Source organism: Rhipicephalus microplus, chromosome 9, assembly GCF_043290135.1.
Source record: "Rhipicephalus microplus isolate Deutch F79 chromosome 9, USDA_Rmic, whole genome shotgun sequence".
Lineage (NCBI taxonomy): Eukaryota > Metazoa > Arthropoda > Arachnida > Ixodida > Ixodidae > Rhipicephalus > Rhipicephalus microplus.
In genome coordinates, this window is record NC_134708.1 from 51,896,931 (window position 1) to 51,905,267 (window position 8,337).

The following is an 8,337-nucleotide window of genomic DNA, read 5'->3' on the forward strand; positions in this document are numbered from 1 at the left end:
GCATCGCTGCATGATGGTGACGCGGATAAAAAAAACCCGTGATAGGGGCACCTCTTTTTTGTGTGTGTGTAATTTTACGTAGCGTTGTGCTACAAGCGATGCCTTTCTGAGCGAGAAACAGCGCCCTAGACGGAACGAAAGGATAGACGAGGCACACGGACACAGCACCGAGTCAATTTTTTTTTTTACCGAAAGAGACGGAAAGTGTCGTCGTGTTCTAGAAAAACAGAAATAGCCTTTGCGGTTACGGAACACTTCGGCGTTGTCGACACCGGGGCTATTAATACGCACGTGTGTGTAGTCGACACAACCTGTAACGCAAGGGAACTCAGCCACTTCATAACAGTCCGCCGGTTGCGGAAAGCGCACCAGCATCGCGTACAGATGCTTTGCGATGAGTAACGTAGCTTTTCCGACTGCACGGCACACTGTCGACTACGGAATGCGGACGAAATTTCTGGTGACTAGTTGGAATGTGCCAGCGCTGTAAAACCTGAGAGCCATCAGTAGCTGTAACACTGGATGCACGGGCTGTCTTCGGTTGTCCCCACTTTCACGGAGCGGCAACATAACGAGCAGCTGCCCCACGGCGTTCTTCATGAATCTGTACCTAGCGTAGAATTGTTGCTCGTCGTACAACTCCATCGGATTTCCTTGGTCACGTAAAGCGGTTCCAAGAATCTTCGGCAGGCAGTGCGCCTCAAAAAATGCTACGCTTATGGCGAGGCAAGCAAACTCAAAAGCGGTCACCTTTCACGCGACGTCCATTCGAGAGGCGGCCATGTTGGAATAACGCGTGAAGTCGCTTTCAAGCTAGCCCCGCAGCTGACTTGAAACTTGCCCTGACTTCGACCGAGCCAAGTCGCCTTCAAGTCATCCGCAAGTTCGAGAACGATTTATGGCGACCGGCAAGACTGTCTTGAGTCAAGAACGAGTCAAGTACGAGTCAAGTAACATCTCTGCATTCGGGGGTAATTTTGGTTCATGCCAAGTAAGGGGGTGATCGCGAAAGTGCCTAGGCGTAAGTGGATAGATAGATAGATAGATAGATAGATAGATAGATAGATAGATAGATAGATAGATAGATAGATAGATACTTGATCAAAATACTTCATCAAAAGTACTTGAAGTACGCAGACAATTATTCGCATTAAATAACCAATTAAGCCCACCTGTTCCGTATAGGGGCGTAGCCAGATATATTTATTTTCGGGGATATAAAGGTTATTTGTATACTCTTATACTTAATCAAGAAACATATTCAGACTCAAGACTCACTAAAGTTTTGTAAATCTTAAGTGTATTCGTTAACTACATAGATATGACTAGTCTCAAGCATTTTTTTTTCTTTGTGAGGCACTCAGTGAGGTCACTATATACTGCCACATGACCATGAAAGAAAAAAAAAGAAAAAACTCTACATTTGGAATCGGCATTCAGGAGTTAGTCAATATGCGGTCGGTATTGATACGTTGGAATCATGAGGTCAAATTTTTTTCGACTATCAATATATTAGAGAAAATGCCACCATTCAAATGGCAACAGCCGCCGAAATCTTCTGCAGATTGACCCCCTCCTCCTCTTTTCGCACTCGAAAGTCTACTTGCTAGAACGCTGTTTAACACGTCTCCGCACGATGGCGAGAAAATACGACTGTGCAATCCTACCTTGTGGACAAGGCAAGCACTTAACCGTTTGCGTAACACCGCGTCAACATACAGGTGTGGAGCAGCAACAACATTGCTATAGCAATATGGTTTGTGACGCATCGTGTGAGGACGATAACCGCAGAGTGCGCGTTCGGAATTCATTGAAGACGTAATACTGCAACTATTTTTAAAGACGATAGTCTTTCTTGGGGACCTTCGACGGAAAATTTTTGGTCTGTCTGTCTGACGGTCTGTGTGTACATTTGTGTGTTTGTCCGCCCTAACGATACCTCAAACGGCACCAAACGGCCAACCCCATTCGCAGCGTCCACCAATATTGCTCAAGGTTTAGCGTTCATAGTTGTGCGATTGTCAAGTAAAAAGCAATTATTCCCCATATTTGAGGCGCCGTAACAACATTTCGAAGTTTTGTATGTCTGCCTTTATACTAGAAGAGACGCACACAAGTAACACTAAGAAATGTAGCGTTTATCGCGCTGCGATGACAGTGCAGCGTGATGCTCAAAAAAAGGTGTTTCCAACGCTTTGCTACTACTCATGGTGGTGGCACCTGCCCGTCGCTTTGCGTTCTACACCTTATCACCTCCGAGACTGGCGCGCATCTTTCTCCGCGGGCTGCACGCCTTCGTTTTCGAAGATAAGTGCCAGATGGCGCTTGTGTCTAATGAGCCTCGATGCGCTCGTTTTTTTGTAATTTACTTATCTACTGGCTTAAATTGTTCGTTAGCAACATATTCACTAACGTGTACTCTTTTGCCATTTCTTCTGCGACAAAGTTTGAACCACCCGGAAACGTCTCAGGCGTCACGAAGCGCTGCCGAAATATCACCGCTGCCCCGCCGCGGTGGTCTAGTGGCTAAGGTACTCGGCTGCTGACCCGCAGGTCGCGGGTTCCAATCCCGGCTGCGGCGGCTGCATTTCCGATGGAGGCGGAAATGGTGTAGGCCCGTGTGCTCAGATTTGGGTGCACGTTAAAGAACCCCAGGTGGTCGAAATTTCCGGAGCCCTCCACTACGGCGTCTCTCATAACCATATGGTGGTTTTGGGACGTTAAACCCCACATATCAAATATCACCGATATTCGCTATTGTCACATCTAGCTCTGCTTATCTGTAGATTCGTAGCAATGAGAATATTTTATGGGGACCTAAAAAGGATGACGAATATCATTTAAGTCAGATAGATGGGCAGTCCCGTACTAAACATCCAACATTTACTAAGTACGAAAAGTATTTTAAAAAAGTATGACAAACATTAACAAAATAAAAGGTTAAACACCACTGAAACAAATCAAAGAGTAGAGATTTGCTCTCATGTGAAGCTCGTTGTGGCATTTTTGTATAGATTTAAATAAAACTAATTATATAACATTTTTTAATATTCACTTTTGGGGCCAGCTGCACCTCGACACATCGTAGAGTGCATTTAATAACCGATTTTTTTTATTACCATGCATGCTCGTGGCGAATATCTTCGGGCTGCGACATATGAATTGACAACCAGGTTCGCAGTCAAATGAAAAAAAAACAAGAATAAAGCAGATAACATGTGTGTTTAGGAAAAGCGTTTAACGATATAGAGTATTTGGTACTCTACTACAGAGAGCTCACGCTGTCTCTTAAAAAGTCCACAGTATGTGTGTTTAGAAAAAGTTGTTAATGATTTAGAGCACTTGGTACTCTACTCCCGTGAGCCAAGAAACCATAAATCGGTGAGGAAAGTAGCTGTGTGTGTTTGATTATTGATATGTGGGGTTTAACGTCCCAAAACCACCATATGATTATCAGAGGCGCCGTAGTGGAGGGCTCCGGAAATTTTGACCACCTGGGGTTCTTTAACGTGCACCCAAATCTGAGTACACGGGCCTACACCATTTCCGCCTCCATCGGAAATGCAGCCGCCGCAGCCGGGATTCGAACCCGCGACCTGCGGGTCAGCAGCCGAGTACCTTAGCCACTAGACCACCGCGGCGGGGCGGCTGTGTGTGTTCAGAAGAAGTGGTTAACGATTTATAGTATTCAGTACTCTACTATGGGAGAGCATAAAGCCGTTCCGCGGGCCTCACCCGTTGCAAAAATCTCAGCAATTGTTAGGAAAGAAGCTGTTTAGAAAAAAAATGTATTTACAGTATGTACAGAGCACAAAGGCTTCGTAACATTCCAGTAACAGGGCACGTACACTTCGTCACATCCATGTATCACTACCAACATCACTACATTGCAGTGAAGACGTTTCCTCTAATGTACACGACAATGTTGGCATGCATGTACACAAGAACTCAATGCGATATCATGATACAATGGCATAACGATACAATCGATGCAATGAAACACGATTTGTAACAAATGAAATCGTATATAACAACTCAATGGGCACTGCTTAGCACGAAGTCAGTTGAAAAAGGAGTTGTATCTTTTCGTGTTCAACCTTGACAAAAGGGCACGACAAATGCCTCGTCTCATTCTCCCCAGTAGTTAGGAAAAAAAAGTGGGTAACAATTTAGAGTACAGGTGTTACAAGCTGCCACTCTAGCGTCGCCAGCGCGAAGTCGGCGACGGGAATGACAGCAGGTTGGTTCGTTCCGTACGCAAGCAGAGACAATGAAGAGATCAGAGACGTGGGAAAACAAAACAAACTTTAGTGATATTGCAGCAAAACGGGATCTAATACAACACTTCAATACAACTAACAAAATACTTCGACACTTGAGACAACTAAAGAAATATATAACAGAGACAATAAATCAGCTTACGAGAGAGAACTACTACAAACTACACACACTAACAAGAATAGAACGACGGAGGAGAAAGTTCGAAGATATAAACAGGTGAAGGCATACGTGTGATGACCGGCAGCGTTGTGTCCCCGACGATCGGATGCGAGAAGTCGAAGAGAGTTCTGGCACGACTGCGATGTCGGCGGTGTTGCAACGCTGGTGGCTCCGGGAGGCCAGTGCTTGCAGGTGACTTCGAGCAGGTTGAGCTAACTCGAGGCGAAGTCCCGATGTCTACGTTGCAGACGTTAATATCGCGTCACAGCTAGACGAACGGCTAAGTTTAGGTGGCCAGCCGATACAGAGCCACACTAAAAACTTCTAGAAGAGATGCTTGTTGATCTGTTTCTACACCATCTTGGTCAGCGACTAGTCTGCCTAGCAGGGCAAATACCTGCGCTTAAATCCCCCTCGTGTCTCCTCGCTCTTTTCCTTGGGGACAAGAGACCTCTACCTGGGTCCAATCATGCGCGTTCAATTGAGGGGAAACTCCGCCCCAAAAATATTTTGACCCCACCCCTTTTTAATAGGGAGAGGGCCCGCAACTAGCGAGAGTGACAACCTGTCGGGTTGTTGTCATACGGCTTGGCCACCAGAGCGTTTCCCACGCTTTTCTCCGTGGGAACGGTCAACCACTTAGCTCTCAGCCGGGCGTCTTGTAGTCTAATCCTTGTACGGGGTATACCGCGGCCTTCTACGACCTTGCAGACGTCGCCACGGTTACAAAAGGATTAACTGTCGGCGGCGACGTTCTAAGGAGAGCACCCCCATTTTGCACTTATCGGTTCCCTTTCATGTGCCGCCGTTTCTCAAGGTCAGTCGGGGAGTACGGCGCCCGTTAATTGCCGTGACGCGGTGTCGCCGAAAATAGCCGTCCGTGACAACAGGGTACTCTCCTATGGGAGAGCTTAAAGCCGTCCCCCAGTGCGTTTAGAAAAAGTGGTTGACTATTTACAGTACTTGGTACTGTACTACGGGTCCCAGTACCGGCCACAAAGCTCAATAGGCATAATTACAATAAACAGACTGGGCAAGAGGTTCAGACATTGTATTGGGTGCAATAGACAGCAAAGAGGGCACTGGCTAATATTGCAATTATCACTAAACTAACTTCCCGAATAATTCAGCAGAAAGAAAAAAGAGTGAGTACGTCAAAATATTTCCCGTTACATAAATCCTTTTTATATTGCATCTAACTTCAGAACCAGAACAACGTATTAATTGTCACAATAACATTCATATGTGTATCAATTTCATTTTGTCAGCAATGTGCGACTATACAGGTTCAAGAAATGCTGTAAGGGCTGTTGAAAATTTCATCAAAAGCACTGGGTACTGTGATAAGCGGCTACTGTGTATACGCACCACATCTTCCGGTCCCCACCATAACCCTTCATCCCTCTTTTCCCCTTTCCTTTTTCTTCTCTGTAAAGTAGCAGGCTCTAGAGCGCACTAGCTCAGGCCGACTTCTCTGCCTTCTAATAAATTCTCACTCTCACGCTCTGCCCCGCCGTGGTGGTCTACTGGCTAAGGTACTCGGCTGCTGACCCGCTGGTCGCGGGATCGAATCCCAGCTGCGGCGGCTGTATTTCCGATGGAGGCGGAAATGTCGTAGGCCCGTGTGCTCAAATTTGGGTGCACGTTAAAACCCCAGGTGGTCGAAATTTCCGGAGCCCTCCACTACGGCGTCTCTCATAATCATATTGTGGTTTTGGGACGTTAAACTCCACTTATCAATCAACTCTTACACTGGCTACATCCACGCGATCTTTCAAGTCACTGGTGTGTGGAAGTCACGAGACGTAAAGCAGCCCCATTATTCCTGCATCCTGACTCAGCAGAGAAGCAGCACGTGGGACAGACTTCGATAACGCACGACAGCGGCCCTGGAATTTGAGAGAAAGACGCCACATGCCTTACGCAGCACGGTGCCATGACTGCGAACAAGTGTCGTGATGTCGACAGAAATACAGAGGTAAAAACATCAATAAAAACAAAAAAATGATACGCTGCGAGTAGACGTCCGCCCACTTACATTTGTCGAGACGGCTCGAATGCCATCAAGTGACTCCGTTTCACCAATAGGGACTCCTAAACCTCATCACCTGTGCTCGCTGGAGTGCTCTGGCGAAAGTATATACAAAAATGGCACTGTCGTTAGTCTTACTCACGCAGTTTGGGAGCAGCAACAGCAGCTTGAAAACCGGAATTCAGGTCGATCGACGTTTATTGTTTCGCATGGTGGTGTTTCCAGAGCAGTACGCTGTATCTTAAGGTACACGATACATTGTAGACTGTATCGGAAATACAAATACTCATTTAGCGAGACGTATCGCGATACAAATACAGATTGCCCAGGAAGTATCTAAAATAATATCTGAGACACATGCATCTTTGATCCTTCAAAGCACTGCAGTTGTATGCGTAACGGTCGCATCAGTTGTAAATGTCGCGTGCCGACCAACATTTACGACCCAAACGTTACGTAGTTTACGCTAAATGCAACAAAGAAGTTTGAACCAAACTGATGACGTTGCTTGCGTTCACGCTTGCGGTTCTTACCGACGACACCGTAGCGCATGCAGTCTGAACACCGGCTGGCGAGTGCGCATGCGCGACCATTGTACGTGCATATACGGGAAGGAACCGCGTCGTGTTTTCGTAACGTGTTCCTGTAGCACGCTAAAAGCCTCTACTGCTAAGAGTTTTATTTTCCGGTAGCCGGGTCGCCAACCTTTCAGGCAAAGGTATGCGTATAGCAAAGGGCCACTTTGGGGTAAATCGATACGACGGGAGGCCACACGGCAAAACGGGCGCAAAGACAAAAAAACTTGGTGTATCTTTTTACTTTATTTATTTCGATATACTGCCGACCTTCTCAGAAGTGGTGATACATAAAATTATTACAATTTTGTTGAAAGTGACGAACACAATAAAAAAATCAGTTCCATGCTGGATGGGTGTTGAGGGTCTCAAAGATGCCAAAATGTAATGCACTAACTAAAACCAAAATATTTTTGATTCCTTGAGCGAAAGACTCTACTGTTTCACAGTTCAACACAGATGATGGTATAGACTATTTCAGTAGGCTATTCATGATGGAAAAACTGAGTTTTTATGAATGTCATGGTGACTTTTAAGCAGCCGTATTGTCTAGTTGTGGTTAGTTCCCAAGGAGTGTCTGATGGGTTCAAGGAGATGTTCTGTTATGGATATTTTATAATGCTGATGATACAAATGATACAGAAATTTAAGGTTTTAAATTATTCTGCGTTAATCAAGACAACATAGTTCGGTTCTTTTACGCATATCTGTAACACTGGTACATTTGGAATAACTTAAAACACAAATTGGTCTGCTAAATTTTGGACTCGCTCAATTTTTTATGAAGGATTTGTGATGGGAACTCCAAGTTATGTCGGAATATTCTAGCGCTGGTCAAATTAGTGCCTTTTACGCAGTTAGCTTAACCTCAGGAGGCGCGTTCCTTATAGTGTTCTTTTAACAAACGACAGCTTTCTTAGTGCTTTTGAACAAATACTCGCCATGTGTGGTTCACATCTGAGGTTGGATGTTAATGTAGCTCCCAAGTATTTTAAACGATTACTTTTGTTGGTTTATAAAATTCCTAATTTGTATGGGAAATTAGGAGGCTTTTTTCTCGTTTGTAAAACTAATGGCTACCTCTTTTTTTCCGTTCAATGTGATTCCCCATTCAGAGCATCATGCCTGATTTTTTTGTAGCGAGTAAATAATGTGAACCTGGTCCTCAGTTAGACTTACCGTCGTGTGCATGACGCAGTCATCTGCGAAAAGCATTAGTTGAATAGATCGGTCGTCATAAAAAGAAATGTCATTAATATAGATAAGAAAGAGAATTGGCGCTAATATACG